The sequence below is a fragment of the Schistocerca serialis genome, chromosome 2 (assembly GCF_023864345.2).
Source record: "Schistocerca serialis cubense isolate TAMUIC-IGC-003099 chromosome 2, iqSchSeri2.2, whole genome shotgun sequence".
Lineage (NCBI taxonomy): Eukaryota > Metazoa > Arthropoda > Insecta > Orthoptera > Acrididae > Schistocerca > Schistocerca serialis.
In genome coordinates, this window is record NC_064639.1 from 959387508 (window position 1) to 959414439 (window position 26932).

A 26932-nucleotide genomic window follows, 5' to 3' on the forward strand; every position below is an offset into this window, starting at 1 on the left:
ACCGTGTATATAATTTGGTCGTAGCGTTTGTGATTGTTACACTTTCTTTCATTTATTTAGGGATTTTTGCAGTGTATAGTACAATACTTCATTCGAAGTGCTAGAAAAATATGTACATAATAAAGTGTTCACCATTAAGTCAGTTAATTCCGTCGAGTCACACCAGAGTAGGATGATTTTCGTTGGCCGAGGGTATAGAGGTTGTAGCCAACAAAAAATCTTTAAATTGGGCAGTTTCGTGCTGAATAAAGTATAGCTAAAAATTCGTTATACTGTAGTATTACAGGGCCATTATGGGAAGTTACCTGCTTGTGTTGATAAATGTTAATGATTACTCTAGTTAAAGTGAGCGTACTATTCTGCAAATTCTGGGAACAGTCAGAGTTCATAATTAATATGTTTCACTTATGCAAATATTAGATTTTGTACTCTTTTCGTTGATGAGGAATCGAGGGTCTTCCCCTTTCTTAATTTCACCTGTCAGATGAATTTTGTAAGATTTTTGCATGGACTCCGTCATTACTGGTAGGAATATTAAGTAAGAGGGATCCTGTTTCATAACATGAGGATCAAACCTAGTTGTAGGAGCTCTGTCCATTTGTACCACGCAGATCATTGATCAAAGATAGCCGTAAGATAGCTTCTCTGCATTGTCACTATCAATTCCTGTTTCACATGTTGCTCCATTGAGCACAGTAGCTCGTACAGGAGACGTTCTGTAATGAAAGCTTATCCTGCAGTTGTCTCTTACTTAGGAACTAGGTCCGCGTTCGTCTAAAACAAACAATGACTTAAGAGTAAATTTTGACTTCCACTCGTCAATATCATTATTTTTTGCGTTGAATGTGGGCATCGGTAGACCGCACCAAACAATATCTCAGAGGAGTTGTTCTTTTGAATGAGATTCTTCTTCCTGTCTTCCCAGTACTTATACCCAGGTAGACAAAATACAGTTGATTTATTAATAAAAACATGAATACTCTCTTCTCCTTCCTGCAGCATTAATGAACAAGAGCACAAAATACGAGGGTTGTCCAGAAAGTAAGTTCCGATCAGTTACGAAATGGAAACCACTGGGCAAATCCCGTAAAGCTTGGCACACTTGTGTTGGGCAGTGTCTCTAGAATGGCCGTCGATCGTGTCGCATCGTTCTTTTGAGTTTTGAGTGAACAGTGAGCATGTAAAGATGTGTAGGGAATAGCGTCTCCCGCCAAGTATGAGGGCCTGGTTAGAGATTTCGCCTGTGTCAAGCAGGCCACATAACACAACTTTCGAGCAATTCCTTCTTCATGACAATTCTCGGCCGCGCACTGCAGGGGCAATGAAGACGCTCCTGCAGCGTTTCTGCTGAGAAGTGATCACCCACAATACAGTCCGTAATTGGCTCCCCCTGAGTCTCATCTGTGCTCACAAGAACCACTGGCTACGAAGACAAAATTTTTCCACTGACAACGAGCTGTAGACCAGTGCAGATAACTGGCCGAATGCACAGGCGGCTGCTTTCTATGACGAGGATATTGGAAAGTTCATACAACACTACGACAAAACTCGAAGCTGGAGGGGCGCGGCTGTGTAGAGAAGTAGGTGGAAGGTGTACCCAGCTGTTGCAGATAAAACGTTTCTGCTTTTCACTGTGGTTTCCATTTCGCGACCGATCGGTACTTTTTCTGGACAGCCTTTGTAGTTTAGCCATCACAGTAACTGTGAATCACAGCAACAATATGAGATTCAAAGTCCGATAGGCTGAGAGTCGTGAGGCTAAGTCTCAGCGTAGAAAGGACGAAGACTGCTGCCTGTGTCACGTATCTCCAGTTTCTGCGTTCACCAGTTGGCGAGCTAGCTTCAACTGCCGGAATTAATCCAAGTGATGGCTTATGTACCGGTGGGCGGATTTATTAGTCGAGGATTATTTGCGGCCACATGATGTGAGGGAAGGAAATAGGTCGGCGATGGCTGTGCCTTCTAGTACTGATGCTGCTGCCGCCTGCCGGCGAGGCGAGCACCCTGAGTCGCAGTGTAGGTGTCCTGAACTTCCACCACAAGTGAAATTTCCTTCGCAACCCCCTCAGATTTAGCAGTAACAGGTTCCAGTGGGCAGCCCGTCCAAAACTGAACACAGAACAAGCACGAAAACAGCAAGAAAGTGTAATGGACTGTGAAAAAAAAAGCAAAATATAAATAGTGAACGGTCTAAGAACAAGTAGTGTACTATAGAGCAGCAAGGAAGAGAAATGGCGTCGTGGCTGTCGGCACGGTATCTCATCGTGTTCGGTCGTAGAGCTGGCTGGTCTCTGTAATAAAAAAACTGACTCAAGGCATCAACAACGAACTTCAACGGATGTCGTGTGACGTCTGCTATGACGAAATTCAAAGAACAAAAAAAGTGGTTGAGGTGTTGGACTGCCAAGTGGGCGAGCTGTGTCCAAATCTTCGTCTTCCCAATTTTTTTTTCCCCTGTTCGGTTTATACGAATTTGTATCTGTGTCGCGGAGGCTAATTTTTTCGCTGTTCTCTTTGTTCAGATTTGTGTCTGTGCCGTGGTGTAACGTCCGTTGGCAATAGCGATGTGTAATGACAGTTGGTTCTGCGCACTACTATGTTAGCAGCCTAAAGGAAGTGGCTTTCGAATGGGAACCGCAAGCGTTTGATAACAAGGCGCCAAGTCAGACGAATCCTCCACAGGAAAACACGTCTGGTGTGTCATACGCGGCACACGTACGTGTGTCATGTGATAGGAATCTCTTATTGACGCATTTAATTTGTACGACTGGTAAGTGAGTGAGGCATGCTTTCTTGAGCGATATAGGTGTTCGTATGAATGTGAATGTGATCTCTCCCAAGGAAATGATGAAAACAAAATAGTGTGTCACATAAGCTGCAATAAATGAAAAGCAACAGTTCCACAATCATTCAGTTTCCTGTGCTCTGTCAAAACATGTGTTTTCAACGTTTTTGAAGTTGCGTTCCGTTTTGACTCTTGAATTCCGTTGTTGTAACATAGTTCACACCCGTTTATTTGTTGTCTTCATTTCTGTGACACGTGTATGTGGTATGTCGCGTGCCCTCACTATTCATCACATTTACTTTCGATGGTAATGTATTCTTACCATATTATTCAGATTCCATTAACAGTGCATAGTATGATAACTGCTAAGACTACAGAAAGAGAACAAATTTTCAATTACCGGACGGACAGTTCATAATATTGAGGGAAATAAATAAAAATAAATAGCACAAGGGTGTTTGGAACCCAGCTCGTCCACTTGGTCGGCCAACACCATGAGCACCTAACCACGACGCCGTGGCTCTTTCTCTTCTCTTGATATTGCACTTGTTAAGCTTGGACCGTTCACGGTTTCTATTTTGCTTTTTATTACGCACTTCAGTACATCTCATTCCTGTTTAATGCCTGATCTGTGTTCTGTTTTTGACGGGCTGTCCACTGGGCATCTTACCACTAAACCTGAGAGGGTTGCTATGTAGAGTTTCCCTTGTTAGTAACACTCCTAGTGTTACTTATTCTTGTCGAACGGGCGCGCGTTGTTTTGTTTGTCGTTGTCTTGGCCCCTGCACTCTCGTGTGTAGGCAACCCGTGTCGCTTTACTGTTATGTTGGTGAACTGTATGTCCGGATGTAGCAATCTACGTCGTTTTGAATGTCTGTGATCCATTTATTTTGTTACTGAAACACTGGAAGAATCTTATAGTTAATTTAATATTCCATTTCACGTCTCCAAATAAATCGACTCACGTTTCCCCGTTTGTGACTAAGACTTCTGGGGTATTTTGATAGAGTTATTTGTTGCATCTTAATTTGTAGGTTCCATTTTCTTCTCTCGAAGCATTCTCTTTCGAAGGACTCTCCTTTCTTTTTTCTCCATTTCGATTCTATTCACCGTGTCTTACTGGTGCCAATACACTCTGCTGCACAGAACGCCTATGGTTTTATGACAGTTTCATGGCGTCTAATTTTCTCAATAATAGACATCGATTTTTTACTATAGGTGTTCTTGGGTAGTTGATACGCCATCTCCATTTTTGGGAGCTGATGTTATTTCCTTCTTTGTTTATATTTCTCCAAGGTACGTAAATTGTGACTGTGTTAATTTCCACAAAAAAATTCAACAATTTGGGGCCACCTACGATATTTGTCTTGCTTCCTGTTTTGGATGTCGTTATTTGTAGGCCGAGTTATCTGATATGCTTTCCAGAAGGTTTATATGGTGATAACTGATTCTGTATCTTTGGCAAAGGCGGCAAGGTCATCTACAAAGGCCAGGCAGTTTAATTTGATTCCTTTGTGTTTCGTTCGTAGTTTTGTTAGTTCATATACTCCAGCTTCCCATAGTGAACATTCCTCTTCTCTAAGGATTTTTCACAAAACTCCACTAACTAGTACAGGGGAAAGTCCATCACATTTTCGGACTCCAGTTATGTTTTCAGAAATTTCACGTTGGAATTTAACTTTTGATTTAGTATTCGTGAGAGATTCTTTAACCAGACTGTAGTGTAGAAAATAGGACTGATCTCTCAATAGGTTCATAAGCTTTTAAAAATGCACATAGATGACACAGTTTCGCCTCCTTATTGCATGGTGGCTTCTTACTGAACAGAGGCTGTAGATAAGTTCCGCACATGATTCTCCTTCGAGGAAAACATTAATTTTCTTTTAAATACCCTGGTAAAATTAGTTAGCATGTGTTCTCTTACATCTAATAAGGCATTCTACATATTTTGTACTATGGATGCGTAACACAGTTAATACAAAAAAGACTTATACTTACCATGACATACAACACTTAAAAGTAACTATGAAATAAATAATGGAAGTCAACAGTAGCAACACTAAAAATATTATGTTTAGTATTTTATCCATCCCCAGCAACTGTAGTTGTATAAATCGAAATAATCAGCAACCAGTTGCATAGAAAGAAGTATCCGAATACTTCAATTGGATAGTGTATACATTCATTTTATACGGAAAATCGAGTCAAATTTACAAAGAATTTCGCTGTGTGGGCACACTTATCAACATGATGGTTGAATCCCCTCTGGCCTGACCTTAATCGGTTACGGGCTCTTAACGGACTTCTTGAGAAGATTATACCTGTTGCATTAGCTGGTTAGCTGCTGTTCTGGAATGATGTTTGCACTTGTTGTTGCACTGATTTCTACCGTTTTTGTACAGGCACTATGAACCACGTGACCACGGCATTTTCCTGTATGCATTTTACTATTGACACTCGCAAATAATACAATAGGCATACGTTACTGAAGAAGGGCACCAAGTGCTTGAAACCGATTAAGAAATTAAATTTCACTATTGGCACTGTACATGACGGTAGGTGAAGTTCTACAGCCATTCGTCAAAACCGAACCCAATCCCTTGCATCGAATTGTCGCAGAATGTAGCGTGACTCACCACTCCAAATAATTCATTTTCAGTCATCCATTAGTCCATTGGTGTTGTTCTTTACACTACTTCAACAATCGCTTAGCACTAACTACAAAAAAGGGAAGCTTATGAGGAATTGCTCGACTATTCTACGGCATTCATTTTAACTCCCTGTCCACAGTCACTGTACTAGCTGCACTGCTGGTAATTCTTTGGAGCTCACGAGTGATTCCTGCCGCTGACTGCTTGCGCAATACTCGACGGCCCCTCCTACCTAAGTACATGAGATCTGCCTGGTTTTGGTTTCACTGTGGTTGTTGCAAGGCGCTTCTACTTCACAGTCACATCACCAACAGTCGACGAGTGCATGTTTAGGAGCGATTAAATGTCTGAGATGGATCTGTTGCTTTGTGGTGTACAACTATTACTCCAAAGTCGCTGAGCATTCACGACAATGCTATCCTACTGTTACTTCGCTGGCAACATAATACTCCCAGCCTCATTTTATACTACCATGTTCGCCTCTCGAGTAGTGGTCAATTATGCACTACATAGGGGTATCCGAATACTTCAATTGGATAGTGTATACATTCATTTTATACGGAAAATCGAGTCAAATTTACAAAGAATTTCGCTGTGTGGGCACACTTATCAACATGATGGTTGAATCCCCTCTGGCCTGGATTCATGTATGAATTCACTTGGAAAGGGTGTCATATGGTCGTATCTCATTGTGAAACCAGCAGGTCCGCAACAGTTGTAACTGGTGCTTGATTTCCTTGATACTGTCGCAGTGACGGAGTTGAAGTCAGATAAGGACTGGGTAAAATTTGGGGATCTTGCTGGCTACGGGGGTATCTCAATATCACTTCGGCAGTTCATAGATATATGTGCCATATGTGGACTAGCATTCTTCCGCCGTATGAGAAGCAACATATGAGGGCGCAATTAGTCTACAGCGTACCATTGTGTCATCAGCGTTCCTTCCGTAGTTACTAGCCGCGACCTGAAGTCATTGCCCGATAACCTTCGTCAGAATGATGCCAGGAGTAATACCGGTGTGCCTCTCCGAAACACTGGAAGAATGGGACCTCTCCGCCGTTCGCCGTCATACTCACCAACGATCGTCATCTAGGGTAGTGCAGAACCGCGATTCACCACTGAACACAATGTGACGCCATTTGAAACCTTTGTATATCACCATCTAACATACGTGTGTAACTTTTTTACTTAAACTTCTAATTACGTAATAATTCAGTGCAATACTCTAGCAATGGAATGTTCCGGCGTTATATTCCGTATGTAGAAGGAAAGGTTCTAATTGTGACTGCTGCGTAATATTTAAATTGTGTAGACAGCATACTGTGACATGAACATTTTATGAAAGATAAGATCTACGAAAATTAAATGTGCCTGTGCAACACTATGAAGCTAGAATGATACAGAATTTTCCGAGAGCAATATCCTGAATTTAATTGGAGGTTCCACCTAGTACTTGTGACTGATAAATTGTCAAAAGTCAAGATTATCTTTTTGGTTGACATATACGAGGTAACTCTAGAAAAACAATGATAACGCTTAGTTTGTTGTGTAGGAAGGTACAATGATCGGGTTTCAAGATGTAACCCATATCTGAAACGTACAGTTTGAGCGGTGGAGAGCTTCGAAGTCTGAGATGGGTGTGCGTTCCCCATTACCTCAGTAAACGCAGCATAGCAGAACATCGCGCTGTATACATTGCAAACGGACTTCAAACTACGTACCTCCTACGTCAATGCAGAGCCTACATCGGCAATACTGAGCCTCACCCACATGAGCCGCTGCTTAAACCTAACTAACCTAAGGACATCACACACATCCTTGCCCGAGGCAGGATTCGAACCTGCGACCGCAGCAGCCGCGTGGTTCCGGACTGAAGCGGCCGGCTTGAAGTGTTTCAGTCACTCCGTGGGCTCGAGCAATGAGGTCCTCTGCTGACGTTACAGGTGTGCCATATACCATATTTTTCATACTACCCCACATAAAATATTCAAGAGGTGTCAGATGCAACCGTGCTGACCCCTACGAGTCCATCGATTGGTATATGCGACGTCGAAGTGATTCCACTCATCGGCATCAAAGTGTGTCGGAGCACCGTCATGTTGCAGCCATATATCTATCCAAACACATAGTGGTACTACATGCAACACGGTAGGCAAAACTTCTCTAATGAATGATCGGACCTGGTAGTCTGTTTGGGAACACATATGGCCCAATGAGTTGATCACAAATTGTCTCAGCCCAGATGTTAATACCAACCATCTGTAGGCGATTTTGAATCAGGCGCGCACGCGTATTTTCGTCCGCACAAACATGTACATTGCACAAGTTTAATATGCCGTCTCTAGTAAACGTGCATTCATCGGTGAATAGCACCAACCTAGAAAATTATAGTTGGAGAAGGCAGTGTTGTAGATACCACTGAGCAAACTGCAACTGTCGTGGGTAGCTCTCCTCCTGTAACGCCTGGGCTTTCTGCAGATGGTATGGATGGTGCCGGTGTTCACGGACAGCTCGCTACACTGAGTTTTTACCCGTGTGCGAAGCTTGTGCTAGCTGCCGCGTGCTGGTGGCTGGGTCCTCTTCGAACATTGTCAGCACCGCCTCCCCCCCCCCCCCCCCCCCCCAACTGAGGTATTCAAGTCGAGCATGGACGACCTATATCACCTACCAGAAAACTGACTCTAGAAATATTCGCAAGTGCCAAGCCCAAAGTACTTTATTGTGCAATGGGCACATCTCAGGCTGAAAATATCCACGTGCAGCTTCCCGGCTTCTCTGAGACGTATTTCTATGGCCGCGAACGTGGAATGATGTGGAGTACATCTGTTTGGAAAACGCTCTGCATAGAAACGTGGAGCATCTCTCCCGCTATAATCTGTTTTGCCGTATGCATGCACCATGTCGGTCGAAACTTCCTGGCAGATTAAAACTGTGTGCCGTACCGAGACTCGAACTCGAGACCTTTGCCTTTCGCGGGCAAGTGCTCTACCAACTGAGCTACCCAAGCACGACTCATACCCCGTCCTCACAGCTCCACTTCCGCCAGTACCTCGTCGTCTACCTTCCAAACTTTACAGAAGCTCTCTTGCAAATCTTGCAGGACTAGCGCTCCTGAAAGAAAGGATATTACGGAGACATGGCTTAGCCACAGCCTGGGGGATGTTTCAAGAATGAGATTTTCACTCTGCAGCGGAGTATGATATGATTCATATCAGCGCACACTCCGCTGCAGAGTGGAAATCTCATTGTGGAACCATGTCTGTTATTTGCAGAGCTGTGTACTGGCACATATCGCGCTGCTGTCAACCACGACACTGCGCTGGCAGACCACACATGGTCCGCAGTAGGATGCGCACAAGGGTTGTGTGGAAGAATGTAGTGTATACGAAGGAATGTTATTAGGCACTGGCCGTCCATCCTCAGTACACAGATGGCTAACACGTTTCGTACACATCGTATTCAGGCGCCAACACGTATCGGTGCAAACTGTCACAAACGTTTGTTCTCAGACTCCGGCGCTCTCCACCGACCGAGCCGTGCGTTTCCGGACATGGGCTCCTTCTTGAAAACCAATCAGTTTTCCTTCCCACACAACATAACAAGTGTTGTCGGTGTTTTTGTGGGACACCCTCTGTAACAGTCACGTGCAGTAACTGATGTTAATCTGAATCGATATACAGCCCTGTAATTATTCACTACTGCCCAAATAATTCCAACAATGCTTTATCATGGCCCTGATATTAATTCTTACCTGGGCAACCAATATAACGAAGTCGGCTCTGCTATGTCACCCTATCTGCAATGGAAAAATTTGCTGCACGTTGACCTGAAATAAACCTTGTGGCTTTCCCTAAAAACGCTGTTAAGCAATCCTTATTTAATAGCTCACGCAAAGAGAAATGCGTTTGAGTGTTGATGCACTCAGTAAGTCTTCAATCGACAAGCGGAATATACGAAGGTACGAAGTAGATAAAAAGAAAACGTATTTCAAATTTAATTCCCCTGTTTCAACTGAGAAAGTATGGACGGTTTAAAGATTAATCTTCAAAAGTACTGACATGATTTTGTTACTCTGTTGAAGTAACAATCACTTGGACACAGGTACGAAAACATAAAACTTTGTAAGTAAACTGAACAGTTTTAACTAGTTATAGTTTCTGCATGAAGTGCACTGGAAAGAATGAAGAGTGATGTAATGTTTTCCTGAGTACTAGCGTGACAATCATGAAACAGTTGCCCAAATAGCGTTGTGTATATAAAGAATCGAGCTTCTACATCATGACTCACGGATGAAAGTCTTCCTCAGTCATATCTCTCAAATATTTGTGATCACAGCAAATGCGAATGCCCCGGCGGACGTTACCTTACTCAGGGAAACCCGAGATGGAGAAACAGCATCACGAAAGTGAGTGTCTACACTGTCAAAGCTAACAGTACAAGTCGAAGTAAGGCGCGCTGGACGAGAAGCAAGACAGCTGGAGAAACTCCTTCACCTACCTGCAACAACATAAACACTGGCAGCCCAAAGAGATCTCCTTCACACAGGAACTAAGCTGACACTTCTCCTCATACAGATACATTATGCATTCATCAGCTGTCGATGCTTCCGATTCATGGCACCATCGAAGCGCTGACGTTTGTGTAGCGGTGTCAACAGCAGTCTATGCATGGGACAGTAATACCCTAGTCCAGTTGTTGCTAGTTCCCGACGAAAGGTGCAGGATAAGACAGAATGTTGCTGGAAGTCCATTACTAGTTCTCGGATCGCAGGTGCAGATGTGGAGGGGTTACGATGTGTTTGGTGCCCAATAAGACGGTCCTTCCTTGTGGTGGTCAGATGTGGTCATACGTAATCTTGATGACGACTATTCCCACGCTGTCCAATATCAGACCACTGACACATCCGAATGTCCTACAAATCTGAATATTGCACTGTTAAACCAGTAGGCCAAGTCGAGATCCACAGTAATGCCCTTTCTAGACTCTGTCAGGTGCCGATAACACCGTCTCACAGGAGTATGTTGCACCTCCATGTCCTTCACAGAGACCAAGTAACTGACGCAGTTTTCGCCCCTTACACCCTACTAGGCCTCGTGACAAAAGTAAACATAAACAACACAAATGCGTTCTGGTGACCATTCTACCTGTCGCAGAGTATTGCAGTGCTCATCATTCACGTACCCACTGATGATGTGTGCATGTAGAAAGTTGCTTTGGCATCCTACCATGTCATCTGGGTGTTTTACTCTGCTGTAGACAAACCCTATGTGAGCCCACGTTCACTCAAAGCAGTCACAATTGAGACTGCAAAGGGCCAGGGATAACTGAGATTGGACGGTAGGGATTTGTGGAGAACGGCTACGACCATTAACGCAAGGCGTTCTACTCTGGTGGGAAGATCCCCGAATATGTAACGCTTGTGACGTGTAACTCCCCACAGGCTAGCTTTTAACACAGTGTATTTCAAATTAGAACCAGAGGGTATTGTAAGTGTGGCCCTTCCCATCTGTTTTAGCTAACGAGGAGAGGAATATTATAAATCTTTCGAGATTTTGAAAATATTCCGAGCTAAAGCCTACGGTCTGAGACGAGTCTCAAAGAATCACTGAGTGGCAGCTATATCCTTTTCTTGTCTAATTAGCATCGGTCACCAATATCTGTCAATGTCTCTAACCACTTCTTTATTAGATCTGTGTACATCATAAACTAAAATTTCAAGAACTGACGTAACAATGTTTATTTTCGTCATCTTTCCTGTTTTACGTGATTCCTTAGTTGGTTCAAAATTCATGTAGATAAGTTCCGCCTTTACAGCTAAATGGAAGGCAGTTCTCTTTTTCTACACCCATTTCGCTTCTTTTATTTATGAAGCATCTTTAGTGACAGGTTCCAATAGTGTAGTTCACGTGCCTCAAGCTGGAGATGTGATAAAATCGATCTCCATACTCCAGATGACCGGTTCTCGGCATTTTCTCTCCCATATTTATTACAATACTCCACTTGCACGTTTAACTCTCTGCTGAACGAGTGCGTGCCCTTGGCCATGTAAACCCCAGTCAAGGCATGGTATGTTGTCTAATGGAACACAACCCATATATAATTTACCTGTACAGGTTCAACAGGAAATGCAATATGAAATCTATCAGCAAGGTCGTACAGGAACAGTTGATCACATTATCTTTTACTGTGAACCCTAGAATGAAATTACAGAACCAACATATACTGACCGACCACTACACGAACCATTAAGAAATTACGAATGGTGGACAATAGGAGGCAATTGTTAACATCGTTTTCCGACATGGAAAACGTAACTTTGCCAAGGTATGGCAATTACAAAATACCTCCCATCCTGCACAGCGTCTTCATGTAAGTATGGATATCATCAACGAAGTTCTAGCGAGTTTATTTAGTGTTGTGGAAGACGTTAATGCGAGTCTTAATTATATAGTATAAGTGAGAAACCAAGATCACAGCACCACACGAGGCGGAACCCGCAGTATAACATCAGCCTAACGTAAGTACAGCATCCATCCCATTTCGGTGAGGTGGCGAAGCCATCAGCGTCGGAGGGAGGTGCAAAACATTTCTAGTGTGATACAGTGCTGTAGAAAGTAACGATGTTTTTCTGAGACAATTTACAAACACAAAAATTAAAAAGTGGCTCTTACAGCAGAGATACAGTGGTACTGTGCCCCAATGTCATTTCGTGTAAAATGGCTTTTACTGTCACATATTGTCTGACTAGTAGTGATTCTTCTTTTTAAGCTTTCAGTTTCTCTACCTTCAGTCAGTACTTACACATGGAGTCTCTCAACTGATATTGGTACTGATTCATAACACGTTTACGGATATATATTAATTTCTTTCATTTTACTATTGCTTTATCTTAATTATTGTGATCCTTGTCTTTACTGGTATTTTTATTATTTATATTGCTATATTATTGTTATTGTTATTATGTTGCTTTGTAATCAATCAAAACATGTGACAAGTTCACAGAAGGTTATAAAAGCAATCTATTATATATACAAAAACAGTATATCTAAACGAGGCAATAAAATAAATAAACAGAACAATAATGATAATGAACTATGAAATGGGAAGAAGGTCAATTAAAAAGTTTATGGATCCATGACCAGCCACACTCACTATCAATTTCATTTACATCTGTATAAAGCGATATATTTTTATCAATCATGGATATTGTTTATTGTACTTTGGCTTTAATAGGAGCCTGTCTTATGATGTTGTGTGATTAGATTACTACTTAACGCTATGCATGGAGGACCCTATATTTATTGTCATGAATTAGAAAGGTATGGCGAGTCTGTGAAGCAATGGCACAACTTTTTGTGTGTAACACAAGACATCCATCTTAGGAGACAATATATATTCATTAGTTATATATGTGCATGTTCTGATATGTATGTGAAGCCAAAGAACTAATTTTCTTTGTATATTTTCAGGTATCAGTGCTTGGGGTTGATGACATGACTGAGGTTGAGACACTACTGCACTATACATGGAACCAATGAGCTGCTGGTGGTTGAGATCACAGTTGACTGATTGTCAAGAAGTGTGCAGCCGCAAATGAGTTCACCAAGCAGAATGGAACTCGTAACATACCAAGAACTTCTTTGTACATTATGTCAGAAATAAGAAATTTTTGTGACTGATTCGAGTTCACATGGAAAGCAATGAGATTCAGAAGAACTGACCATAGAAGTAGGTAGCATCACTATAAATCATCAGTTAAAGGTATGCTTAATACTCATTTCTTAAAAGCAGCAGAAAACATTGGGACAATAAGTTCAAGAGAAAAATGAAAGCAGTATGTTGAAAAAGCAACTCCCATGAAACTGATTCAAATATGTGTCTACTTCTCAAATTAAGAAAATTGTATATTCTCTCAAAAATAAAAGCTCATGTACATTTGATGGTGTTTTCAACATAACTAAGGACTTGATGTTATACAGTAAGTACTGTCATTTGTGAAATATGTAATGCATCACTGAACGAGGGTACTTTCCCAAAGAGATTGAAATATGCCATTGTTAAAATTCTGTAAAACTAATCCACTTCATGACTGACATAAGTGATGAATTATGGAGGAAGTGACAGGTTCTAGAATAGTATGTCAACTGAGCAACTGCAATATGACCAGCAAATCAGTTTAAAATACACGAGTTGCTCAACTCAGAATGTCATTCACACATTCACTCACTAATTTTTACATGCATTAAGTAACAAAATGTAATTGGCTCCTATTTTCTATGACCTCTCTAAGACATATGATTGTGTGAATCACAGTACTGTTCTAGGTAAACTGAGGTCTCATGGAGCTGACAGTGTAGGCAACCAATGTATAATATATGAAATAAAAAAAAAATGCAGGAAGTTGTAGTTAACATTTGAACCAATCTAGTTAGTTAGTTAGTTAAATGTTCCATAGATAATCTGAACGATTCTTTTATCAAAATGATGTGGAACGAGTCACATTTAGTGTTTACATTAACGATCACATTTTTCAATCCTACTCATTCCATTGCTCTTAAAAACAAATGTTGCTTTTTTACTTTCTTTCAGGCTATCAGTTTTTTTCTGCTTCATTTTGAACTCTTTTTCTGAGTCACTGACAGCTTTAATAATGGGTAATAAAGTTATTTCTTTCCTCTAGTGATGTGGGTATGGACATTACTATTGTTTCCAAATTGTAATAGATTGTTTTGACGAGTTTCATTGGCGAATATATGTATTGTGATGGTGCAGTTAAAATGTCTAACTACATGATTACCATGGATGAACACCACATGAGTTAGCCCAGAAAATTATTCCATAACACATTATTGAGTGGAAATATGCAAAATATGTCATGAGATGGATTGATTTTTTCAAAATTAGCAATTACATGAAGAGCAAAAGTACCTGAAATTGTCTGAGAAGCTCAGTAATATGTTTCTTCCACTCCAAGATTTCATCAATATGTACACACAAAATTTTGGAGCATTCAACCCTATTTACTCACTCCTGTACATGTGCTACTTCAGCAGCAGGTGAGATTCTTCTGATTGGGGAGGAGGGGAGGAATATATATATATATATATATATATATATATATATATATATATATATATATATAGAGTGTCACAACACATTCAGTTCTGCACATTTAGGGGTTTTACACGAATGGTAAGAAGAAGTTATACATAGGGTGGAAAATTAAAACTTTTCAGGCGTCCACACTGATGAGAATTTAAGCAGAATGAAACACATTTTGGAACTCCTAAAAATTACTTTAGTCACATTTGCGCTTCTAATCATGCAAGTCATGGGGAGAGATGAACCAGTAAATTGAAATATTTTGCATATTTTCATTGAATAATATTACACAGAACAATGTTCTGAGGTGACAGATATAGAAAAAAGGAAGTCTTCATTGCTGAGAAACTTGCTGTAAAAGTAACATGTGTTGCTCACCCACCATCCTCTTGCAGACATCTGTTTAAGGAGTAGACATTTTGACTAATGTTTCAGAGTATATTTATGTCCTGACAAAGTTTGTTGTAAGCAATCGACTTCACTCCAGAAAGAGCAATGTCATACATAATTACAATACCAGAAGACAAAATAACATTACTTAAACCACATTAAGGTAGTGTATGGCACAATATCGGCACCAAAGGTTTTGATCCTGCCCAATGATACAACAAATGTGACAGACAACAAACTTAAATTTGAAAAGTAACTGAATAATGAGCTCCTTCGTAGCTATTTCTCTTCTATAAAGGATTTCTGTTTTTGTAATATGTAAAAGGTGGTGGTATGACTTACTAACTCAGATATGTAAATGAAACAGAAAAAAATTGTAAGTTGTCAGCATTACACTATATTTACACGTGACTATGTAAAATGAATTTAAATGACTCATTCCACATCGTTGTGATTAACCATTACTATAAACCCTGCGACATAAAGCTAACTCTCCAATATGCATTAGAAGGCTACACAAAATTGAACACTACAGTAATGACCACTTAATGTGAGACCAATAAATGCACTGTTGGAGCCAAATAATTGCTTCATTGCTAATAACTGTGCGTACTTAGCAAATGTGGGGACGAATTTTAATGAATTTCCTATATTTTGCCACCCTAATTCTGTTTAAAATTACTCTGTTATCCCTTATCATTGTTAAAGTAAGTTAATAGTGAACTTCATTAGCATGATGACGGATCTTCATAATTTCGCAGCAAACTTATGAATGGAGTATATGTAGTGTACTGTATATTTTCATGTGTTTTCTGGTTGTAACATTTCCGTCTCTGGTAATTTTGGGTCAGTTGACTCATTTCTATACTGAAAAACAACGAAGTGTTTTAAGTGATGGTGTCCCTATTTTTCGTTTGTGGTGAAGGTCTAATGGAGATAAAGCCTGATTGAAATTTGATGGTTCTGAGGCACAAAGGCACCAGTGTGGTTTCAGAGCTGTCAGAAATGGAAAGTCTAAATACCAGTAGTCTCGACATTCCATTCAAGGGACTGACTAAAATATAAAATCCATTTGGAAACTATCAGGAAATCCTTCCAGTTCGGAAGCCTTGTGGATGTCAGTTCCTTTTCAAAACCATTCTTATAAATATAATAGCAAATTATATTCACTGTTCTTCATTGTTCTCGTATTAAAAATATCAGATTATAATTTTCTACCTCAAATACATCTTTTGTAAAAGAGACAAACTTGTAATAGAAAACGTATCAATCACAACTCTATAAATGTCATCATGTTGTGATGGAATAATATACGTTGTTAAATGTGTGAAGCTGTTTTGAAGCCTGTGCGTTTCATTCCATTGATTTATTACTTATGAACTCTGAAACGTGAAATTAAATAGATTATTAGCTACTGTGAACATATTTGACCTATATTATACTGTTATCAGAAATCCAGTAACTGACAAGAGACAAATTTACACTTTGGCCCAACATTTGCACAGTCCTTAAAGTATAGGGGTAAGCTGTTGCGTAAGGCGGTTAAGATTCTTTATAATGGAAGAACAGTTATTAAATGTGGCAGAGCACAAACCAGGCAACCCATCATTTTCAAATTCATTAGATTTCATTGGACATCCCGGCTTCACTGAAATATTGACAATGTATAAACATAGCTTTAACTCAGCTTCTTCAGAAAAGATGTTAGGCATTAATATCAGTAACTTTAATAATAAGTGAAATGTGATACTATGAATTATGTTATATTCAAAGTCTTTAATGGGTAATTAACATAAACATGAATTTAATATAACAGTATCACATTTGTGAACATTATTCAATGGCACACTAAACTTGATTGTTTCCTTGAAGCATGTTTATTTTTTCAGCAGCATAAATTTCATAAAAATTGGCAGTGTGCTAAAAAAAATAAATACAACATGTTTAAACAGTCCAAATACCAACCAGTGCATCTAACTTCTCCTACAAGAAAAGATTTCCGCTTTTATAGCTAACTTATCATGACTGAATATATCCCTTTTTTTACAGGGATGTAACAGTTTTGCAATCGGTCTATATGCACCTAGTTTAGATAGTGTTACATGTTTCCCTCTTGTGTTTCATATATGGAGCTACTGCAAAGTCAGACAAGAACTGAATTACAGATGTCACTAATATTACAGAAAGTATGACGTTAAATTAAGTATTGCGTGGATGTTTTGTCTACTGCAGATGGTTGACACTTGAGACATCCTGTATTAAACGCATATTTGCAAATGCTAAGGTTTTAATCTGCTTGTCTATAAGTTTCATCAGTCGTTTCAATGCAGGTGATAAATTAATGTTACTATTACAGTCACTTGACAATCTTTATTTCTGGACAACTGAAGTTAGAACTACAACTAAATTAAAAATACATGTAATTAAGCTTACTGGCCCATTCGGAATCATTTAAGAGCGCTAGGTGTTGTGTCGACGCAAGGCTTCTCTCTCACTTTTCATCTCATTACCATGAGTGTTCAAAACAACACAAACACTTTGATGCATCGCTGAAGCATTCAGTATTCCACATGATGTACACTCCTCGGAATGGAAAAAAGAACACATTGACACCGGTGTGTCAGACCCACCATACTTGCTTCGGACACTGCGAGAGGGCTGTACAAGCAATGATCACACGCACGGCACAGCGGACACACCAGGAACCGCGGTGTTGGCCGTCGAATGGCGCTAGCTGCGCAGCATTTGTGCACCGCCGCCGTCAGTGTCAACCAGTTTGCCGTGGCATACGGAGCTCCATCGCAGTCTTTAACACTGGTAGCATGCCGCGACAGCGTGGACGTGAACCGTATGTGCAGTTGACGGACTTTGAGCGAGGGCGTATAGTGGGCACGCGGGAGGCCGGGTGGACGTACCGCCGAATTGCTCAACACGTGGGGCGTGAGGTCTCCACAGTACATCGATGTTGTCGCCAGTGGTCGGCGGAAGGTGCAAGTGCCCGTCGACCAGGGACCGGACCGCAGCGACGCACGGATGCACGCAAAGACCGTAGGATCCTACGCAGTGCCGTAGGGGACCGCACCACCACTTCCCAGCAAATTAGGGACACTGTTGCTCCTGGGGTATCGGCGAGGACCATTCGCAACCGTCTCCATGAAGCTGGGCTACGGTCCCGCACACCGTTAGGCCGTCTTCCGCTCACGCCCCAACATCGTGCAGCCCGCCTCCAGTGGTGTCGCGACAGGCGTGAATGGAGGGACGAATGGAGAGGTGTCGTCTTCAGCGATGAGAGTCGCTTCTGCCTTGGTGCCAATGATGGTCGTATGCGTGTTTGGCGCCGTGCAGGTGAGCGCCACAATCAGGACTGCATACGACCGAGGCACACATGGCCAACACCCGGCATCATGGTGTGGGGAGCGATCTCCTACACTGGCCGTACACCACTGGTGATCGTCGAGGGGACACTGAATAGTGCACGGTACATCCAAACCGTCATCGAATCCATCGTTCTACCATTCCTAGACCGGCAAGGGAACTTGCTGTTCCAACAGGACAATGCACGTCCGCATGTATCCCGTGCCACCCAACGTGCTCTAGAAGGTGTAAGTCAACTACCCTGGCCAGCAAGGTCTCCGGATCTGTCCCCCATTGAGCATGTTTGGGACTGGATGAAGCGTCATCTCAGGCGGTCTGCACGTCCAGCACGAACGCTGGTCCAACTGAGGCGCCAGGTGGAAACGGCATGGCAAGCCGTTCCACAGGACTACATCCAGCATCTCTACGATCGTCTCCATGGGAGAATAGCAGCCTGCATTGCTGCGAAAGGTGGATATACACTGTACTAGTGCCGACATTGTGCATGCTCTGTTGCCTGTGTCTATGTGCCTGTGGTTCTGTCAGTGTGATCGTGTGATGTATCTGACCCCAGGAATGTGTCAATAAAGTTTCCCCTTCCTGGGACAATGAATTCACGGTGTTCTTATTTCAATTTCCAGGAGTGTAAATAGACGCTTGCCACAGTACTGTGGGAAAATAGATGTACCTTTCACCAGTGTTGTAATAGTTATGGATTCTTATAGTGTTTCCTTATTAGTGAAGATCACAAGAAATTATTTATAATCATTGATGTTTAGTTACAGGCAATACACTAGCCACCGTCAGCTCAAATACGAAAAACACCGCTGTGTCTTATTACCAGGCTGGTAGGAGATACACTGCCAATCATAAATTACATACTTGTGTCTATTAGAATTCATAGCCCAATCTTCTTGTACACATAGAACTTGTAGAACAGCTTGGGCTATGAATTCTGTTAAGCATAAATTTTTTGATGACAACGTGCAACCTACTGGGCTGCTGATTAGCCAAAGCAGTGTTTGTCGTATTTAATCTGAAGGTGACTAGTTGTTTCGGACGGAACTACTTACCCATAGTTTCAGAGAATTGAATCATTGCGGGAAGTGGTAAGAAAACGACTATTCACGTTGGTGTGTAGAATGTATAAGTCTGGCGACATACCGTCTGACTTCAGGAAAACTATCATCCACATTTCCGCAGACTGCAAGAGTTGACAAATGCGAGAATTATCGCACATCAGCATAAGCGCTCATTCATCCAGGTTGCCGACAAGGTCAATACACAGAAGAACGGAAAAAAATGGAAGATGAGTTAGATGAAGATCAGTCTGGCTGTAGGAAATATAAAGGCAACAGAGAGGCAATCTGACTTTGCAGATGATACTGGAAGGAAGGCTAAAGAAAAATCAAGATACGTTCATAGGAATCGTCGACCTCGAAAAAGTGTTCCACAATGTAAAATACTGCATGATGTTCGAAATTCTGAGAAAAAATAGGGATAACCTATAAGGAAACACGGATAAACACAATATGTAGAAGAGGTAAAAGGAAACAATAAGAATGGACGACGAAGAACGAAGGGATCGTATTAAAAAGGATATAAGACAGGGATGTGGTCTTTCACCCCCACTGTTCAATCTGTACACCGAAGAAGCAATGATGAAAATAAAAGAAAGGTTATGGAGCGGGATTAAAGTTAAAGGTGAAAGGATATCAATGTTACGATTCGCTGATGACATTGCTATCCTGAATGAAAGTGAAGAAGAATTGCATTATCTGCTGAATGGGATGACAAGTGTAATGAGTACTGAACATAAATTGAGAGTAAATCGAAGAAAGACGAAAGTAATGAGAATTATCAGAAATGAGAACAGCAAGTAACTTAACACCAAGATTGAGCGTCATGAAGTAAACGAAGTTAAGGAACTGTACTAGGTAGGCAGTAAAATAACCACTGACGGACGGAGCAAAAATGACGTCAAAAGCAGGCTAGCATTGGCAAAAAGGGCATTCCTGGCCAAGATGAGTCTACTAGTATCAAACATATGCCTTAATTTGAGGAAGAAATTTCTGAGAAAGTACGTATGGAGCACAGCATTGTATATTAGTGATACATGGACTGTGGGAAAAATAGAGCAGAAGAGAGTCGAAGCATTTGAGACGTGGTGCTACAGATGAATGTTGAAAATTAGGTGAAAAGATACGATTAGGAAAGAGGAGCTTCTATGCAGAACTGTAGAGGAAACGAAAATGTGGAAAACACTGACAAAAAGAAGAGACTGGACGGTAGGATAGCTATTAAGACATCAGGGAAATGACATCAGGGAGCTGTAGGGGTGCAAAAACTGTAGAGGAAGATAAAGACTGGACTACATCTAGCAAAGGTAGGTCGCAAGTGCTACTCTGAGATAAGGAGGTTGATAGAGGAGACGAATTCATGGCGGGAAGCATCAAACCAGTCAGAAGACTGATGAATAAAAAAAAAAGTAAATAATGTTTGCGATCTTGACTAATAAAGGAATATTTATAAAACTCCATAACTTTAAACATTCATCGATCACTTATCTCAGTAAAAAGCAGAATGGTGTGAGACATCATAAGAAAAAAAATGTCAAATTGTGTGCCAATTGCTTGAGGTAGTTGTGTGTAACGAAATTATACAGTTGCAGGTTGTTATTCCTTGTAGAAAAGAGCAACAAAGATACTTTATCACATTTAAAAAAAATTCATATAATGACTTTGCAAAGGTCATTAAACAGTTGTAAAACGCGAAAAGCTAGCGACATCCATTAGCAGGCCGCTCTACTCTTTTTTAAGTTAGTGACACATGTATTATACCTCGTTTTAAGCTCTCTGGCGTGCTGAAGGACATTACATCACACAGCTCGAGGAAAACGATGTAACGTTAGTCAAGTTGGTTAAACCAGTTCTCCATTTACAGTACTATAAAATCAATGCAATAGATTTTTTTGTGTCTGACAAGGTAAAGAAGTGTCAGTTTGAAGATTAAATCTCGATCAGTTGGGTCTCGCTGGTATGCTTCCAGACCTTGAATATCTTGACAGTACGTAGCCCATCTCCAAAGTAGGCAAGTGTTTCGAAATCTACAGTGATGCAGGCATTCGCCCTCCGAAGTACTGTGTCGATGTTCTCGTCACAGGAGAGCATAGAGCGCGTGCGTGACATGGATTCGTAACAGCCGCCACCGTTCTTCTTCACCAGCTTGAATCTGTATTTGAAAAGATGAGTGTTGGCAGGGTCGCCCAGGAGCTGTACAGCCAAGTACAACCTGCGCTCGTCTTCACTGAAGTGCTTCACGTACGCAGAAGACTCCCCGAAGGCGAATACGGCGTGGCGGTAATCGTGGAAGGACGCCTTCAGTGGGAAGTCCCACTGGATGTGAGGCACACTGGTGTCGAGGAGAGATGAGCAGTGTTTGGGGTGCGACCAACTCACGTGGGATAGTAGGAGCTGACGACGGCCTTGCCAATCACAGGCTAGGGGGCAGGGCAGTCGCCGGAAGTTGCGTGGCGACGCAGCAATGCGGACGACAGCTTCAGTTGGCATCCTTGTGTGCAGTGGCCACATGGATACAATGATGAAGACTCTGCCAAACTCTCCAGGGCTAGGTTGCGAGTTGCCTCGATGTGCACATCACAGGAAGGGCACGCATGTTGACACTTGATCTTGCATGCACTGCAAATGCTGTGGCCACTGGCACACATGAAGATGGGTGGCACCATTTGTTGACTGCAGATGGGGCACTGGAGAGCATCGACAACTCCCTTCCTGAGGTCGACTCCAGAGCTGCTGGAGACGGTGGCACGGCGTGTTAGCTGTGATTGCCTCTTGGCCTGGAGGCTCATGGAGGTTGTCACTGAAAGGCTAGTTGGCCGTCCCGATGGAGGGAGGGAAGGGGAGTGTTTCACCTTGAGTGTTTCTCAGTGCTGCCTGCCTCGGTGGAAACACGGGTGGGTTGCCAGCAACAGTGATACCCAGCCTTCCCAGCTTTGATTTCGTGGGGAATTGATTCTCTCCTCCAGTTGTCTTCAGTTCATATGACTTTGATGGTCTCGGAGCAGGTACTGGATGATTTTCTACTATAACTTCCATCTCTCGTGAGACACTGCTCAGCCTCTTGCAGCCTTTTGAACTGCTGATCATGTTTTCAGATTTCCTTATCAGTTAGGTTCCAGCTGGCTCATAATTTCACACCCAATTTCACTTCGCTGATGAGAGAAAGACAATGAAGGAGAATATTAGATTTAATCAAAATGAGTTCTTATGTTTTCATAAAAATACTGTAAAACTCACTTAGAATTTTATGAGTGTGCCATACCTACTGGGTCCAAGTTCCTTGATAGCAAGATTGAAATGTTTTGGTCACTGTAGCGCCGACAAAGCAATGGTTTACGTTTTCCTGCAGTCAAATGGTGGGTGTTGTCTAGTGGAAGCAGCCAGAATTTTGGGAAACAGCGTTACGTGAAACATTATTTTATTTAGAGTGTGAGGCAAATGCTAACAATAAGTGAAGCAGAGCAAATGTGATGAGACGAAGGATATTACCTGTTAATGCAGAGGAACTGATTGTAATAAGGTGTTATTAAATAAACAGATTACTGAGAGTGGCTTAAGTTGTCAAAGTCAGCAATAACGTGTCTATAATAAGAAATGGTAACTGTTATAAACAACGTATCATTTACTTTACTTGGGATTTCCATGGGGAGCGATCTAGAATGACATCAGCCGTAGGGAAAACGGTACTGTAACGGTACTGACAAGTGAAACTGTGAGCTGGAACGGTTAGCCCGTGAATGATTCTCGAATAAATGATAACTATATTTACGTATGTCACTCATTCTGAATATAAACCATGCGCATGCTCTGAATTAAAATGAATGAACCTGTATTACGACGGCCGCTGTGGCCGAGCGTTTGTAGGCGCTTCAGTACGGAACCGAGCTGCTGCTACGGTTGCAGGATCGAATCCTGCCTCGGGTATGGATGTGTGTGATGTCCTTAGGTTAGTCGGGCTTAAATAGTTCTAAGTCTAGGGGACTGATGACCTCAGATGTTAAGTCCCACAGTGCTTAGGGCTATTTGAACCATTTTTGAACCTGTATTTAGATCGAGCGGAAAGGCCATGGATCTTAAGCTTCCCTTGACTGCTTGTATATGAGCTCTACCCCTCCACTAAACAGATGCCGATTTCCTTACTTAAATTTGTGACCGCTAGTGCCCACCTAAATATGGAAAGAAGTGGCGATGAAAGCTGACAGTCTTAACTTGCGTTATACTCCTAAACTGGAAAATGTTAAATATGTGAGGGCACTGGGATTGTCAGGGCACAGAATTGTGAAGTATTACTAGTCAGGAGTAGGTGACCTCTTAAGACCTAAGCCAAATAAAATCGTTACTCTGACCTACTCCAACACTCTTTCATTGTTGTGTCACAAGACGTAGGCTGGAGGTAGGTTGCGTGCATTGGAACAACCGCAAATCAGTCGATATTCGCGTTATAAGGCATCTGAGTGAGCCACGCTACATGTGTCGAAGCAAAGAAAAGCACATGGAAGCCCTGTGGTTTATTGAAGACGATCATAATGCGATGCGGCTAGTACAAGTTATATACAAGAGATCGTGTTTTACACTGTTTATAATTTAAAAGGGTGCCCCATAATATGGGCATTTTCTCTTGCAGTATGTTGTATAATTGTACTTTGCCGCCACTTCACACCCTGGACTTACGCCATCTGCGCCAACAGGTCACCAATTGAACTATGGGCTTCCGATAGTCGAGCTTAGCAGCCCATTAGTTCACGCTCTGGGCTTTATGCCCATCGCACCATAGCAGTCCATCAACCGCAACTGCTCGCTGAGCAAACAGGAACATCCATCTTGATCAATAAGGATACACTTCACTGAGCCAGTGAGGACCATCTCACCACAGCGTCCGTCTATGAGCACTCTATCGCTCACCGTTGCCGATGGCCTCGAAGGAGCAGCCGACTTCGTCCATCCTCGAGCATCCTACACTCACTGTCAACAACGGGCGTCAGACTTCATCCAACCTATAGCACCGTACATTGGCTGCTGACAACGGGCTCAAGGATTGCTGTCCGCCATCTTAAGGAGAACACCATTGCTATTCCGTCCCACAGTTGAATCATTATCATCTTAGGATCTAGCAGCAAACCCGAAGAAACTTTCAAGACTTGTCACGCCGGGAGAGCCTGTGAAAATGTAGTCTGTTCTATGGACTTAAAAAAACTGTAATTGTTCTTTGCTAACTGTGCACATAATTTTGTAGAATGTCCTTCTCTGTCACTAACATTACATTACTACACCAGACACCAAGCCATCCTCCATGCTTACGGGGTCTTGCTTGTTACCATCAACCAACTGCCACTCCTCTACCCATGAGCGTGCTTCGGGACTCCGCTACTCCACTTCTGCCTGACATACTGCAGAACAGCAATGCAACACCAGCCGGCCGATGCTCCATGCATACAGGGCCGTTCAGTTGTGTTGACAGAAACCAACCGAGACTCGCCTTCCATGGCTCAAGCACCGTGACCAGTCGGCCCCGTTGTTCGACAACAAACTGCCCTCCAGTCACCACGGATACTTTCCTGTTGGGTACATTTGGCACTGGTGTGGGCTCCGTACTCGACGCCAGCGCCCTCCCGCTAAGGAACGAAAACTGCTGCAACCTCAGCACCACCCGGTAAGGGGGGCGGAACTTGAAGTGTGCTGTGTGCTGCTAAATCACTGCCTATTATGAATTGCAAGAACTTTAAGTGAGTGGCTGGAATTTACCGTCTCAAGCAGTTACGGCTTTAAATGGATGCTACTGACTACTGAGGCGTAGTGCCTTTGCATCGCTCCTGTCCTTGTTAGGACGATATCGTTATAGACATGAGTCATCGACAGATGTCACCAGCTGACATGGACCTGAGTTACAGAGCTGCACGTAGTTGTACTAGTAGGCGGCAGAGGTCAACAGTTGACGGACAGTGCTAGCAGTCGTTGTCAAAAAAATGTTGTAAAGTTATGTTTGATTAATATTTAATGTATTTGCATAATTAAAATTGTTTTATATGTGTAGTAATTAGCAGTGTGAGTGTTTGAGTGAAGAACGGAAGTAAATGAAAATTGTTTTGTTTATTCACAAAAATGGTTCAAATGGCTCTGAGCACTATGGGACTCAACTGCTGAGGTCATTAGTCCCCTAGAACTTAGAAGTAGTTAAACCTAACTAACCTAAGGACATCACAAACATCCACGCCCGAGGCAGGATTCGAACCTGCGACCGTAGCGGTCTTGCGGTTCCAGACTGCAGCGCCTTTAACCGCACGGCCACTTCGGCCGGTACTTATTCAGAAAGTACCAGTTAAACTATACAGGGGGTTTACTATAATTAAATGTGCCGTCAGTTTATGGTACTAATAAATTGTGAGTAGACACAAATTAATCCGTAATTTCGGAAGGAGTAATTTTATATTTGATACTTTCCTAAATTTATTTATTTAGCAATTGCCATAGAAATAAATATTTTACTATGATTGGTCATTGAAGTAAATCGCGAGTTAGCGCGGGATAATACTGCAACCTGATTTGCTGTTTGTGATATCAGCCAATCAGAAAAATGCAGGCTCGCGCCAATCTATGCTGGCAACAAAGCCTTTGGTGTGATCTAGAGAGGTCGGGGCTGAGGGTTCGAACTAGTAACATCTCATTGAAAGCAGCTCCGACGAAAGTACTGTAAAATCTCGGAAAAATGCTAATTACGAGTTCGCAAAGTAGTACAAAGTGTATTTAAGTGAACGGTATAGTGAAAGTCGTGTGGAATTTCGGACGGAATATCAAAATTATTGCTTTTGACTCTTAGTTAAAACCGCCTGGCGTGTTGTGCGATCTAAGACTGGAACAGGTATTACGTGTAGAGCAGAGTGATCAACATTTGAGCGAGAATTTTCATAACTAAGTGATCCACTGAACTCTATTAACTTCGGTAACGGGTGTAAATACCATAAACTGGCTACGTGTGTGATTGTGGTGTGTGTGGGAACTTCACATTGTATAGGTACTTGGTACGGAGTTGGCGGTATTAACTGTGATTTTTATCGTAAAAATATACCTGAAAATTTACATAGCCAAGTAAAAACTTTTATTTCAGTACTAGCCATATCCCGTTTCCAGGACAATTCTATGTATGTTGCGACCTGCAGTAGACAGTAGTGGTCTAGTATTTTCTACTACAGCTTTTAGCTAGACAAATGAACATTGCTGGACACTGACAGGGCGGTAAAAAGAAACGTGCCGTGCCTCACTACTTGTCTTCTCATCTCTGCGGCCGACAACATTCGTCTCTGGCGATGAAAAAGAGTTTCAACAGGTCTTTTCATTAGAACAGGTTCTTTGTGACACAATTCGCAGACCAATGATGGCTAACCACCCGATGACTTCTCTTAACTGCCCTGCCACCCGATCCACCCCCTCCCCCCTCCTCGCAATTCTCCCACCCCCCTCCTCGCAATTCTTTTGGTCAACAGTTTTCTGACTCGTTCGGTGCTGCCATTTTATTTGTTGGACGTAGTTCCAGGGGCAGATGTGGACTCTGACCACAATCTATTGGTTATGACCTG